This window comes from Sesamum indicum, unplaced genomic scaffold (genome assembly GCF_000512975.1).
Source record: "Sesamum indicum cultivar Zhongzhi No. 13 unplaced genomic scaffold, S_indicum_v1.0 scaffold00121, whole genome shotgun sequence".
Lineage (NCBI taxonomy): Eukaryota > Viridiplantae > Streptophyta > Magnoliopsida > Lamiales > Pedaliaceae > Sesamum > Sesamum indicum.
This window is the reverse complement of record NW_011628050.1, coordinates 8,394-9,261: the sequence shown is the minus strand read 5'-3', so window position 1 is coordinate 9,261 and position 868 is coordinate 8,394. Positions and strand designations below refer to the sequence as shown.

Here is an 868-nt window from a genome sequence, read left to right as displayed (position 1 = left end):
TTGAAATAAAAGATGATGCTTACCTAGTTGGAAACACAGTCAATGGTTTATGAAAATGTGATTGATGATAATGTGATTGATATTGAGATATGAAAAATATGTGAATTAAGCTAGGTACCATGGCGCGTAGGGTACCGGGGTATTCCGGGGCAGCAGGGAATATCCTGTGCTTGTTAGCTACACACTGGGGTGGTGTGGGGGTACCATGTTTGTTGTGATGTCCTGTGCTATATTGCTACACAGCTGAAGTAAAAGAGTGTGGGGATATCACACAACGGGTATCCTGTGCTGTATATGATATGATGATGGCCGGCGAAACCATTGACTGATGTATACCAATTAGAGTAAGTGGGGCCCTTAACTCATAAACGATAATGTTGAATACTGTGTCATAGCTTGATTTATATTTGTGAATAGGTATTACTGCTTATATTTGTTGTTGCTATTGATAATGACTGTTAGTCGATGTGACTGCATGTACGTGAAATTGTTGCCTGTATGTATATATAAACTGATCAGCTATACTTATTGAGTAGGCAGCTCATTCCTTGCCACATACTTTTCAGGAGATAGGTCACACTGACTAGCCACATTGACTTTGAGCGGTGCCGTTGTCTTTATTAGGTGGGTCAGCCGTGACTTCTGAAGCCAAAGTTTTTGATTATTGGGTTGTAAATATTCTGGTCTTTTATCGGGATTTGTGTTTAAAAGTTGTGGTATGATTTTTCTTGAGGTTATGTACACGAGAACATGTAGTGAGGGTAAATATTACTTTTGGTGATATCTAATACCTTTTGTGATATATAATATTATATTGATAAATTAGAATTTATTTTACTGGTTGAAAGAGAATTACTTATAGAATGAG

General features: G+C 37.3%; 1 long non-coding RNA gene across 1 annotated transcript in view; it reads left to right on the top strand.

The window, feature by feature from the left end:
* The window catches only part of LOC105179081, an 8,430-nt gene extending 7,828 nt beyond the window's left edge, over positions 1-602 (top strand). Inside the window, exon 3 of the long non-coding RNA XR_849208.1 lies at positions 567-602. This is a non-coding gene — a long non-coding RNA (uncharacterized LOC105179081). The remainder of the gene's footprint in view (positions 1-566) is intronic.
* The last annotated feature ends 266 nt before the right edge of the window (positions 603-868 follow it).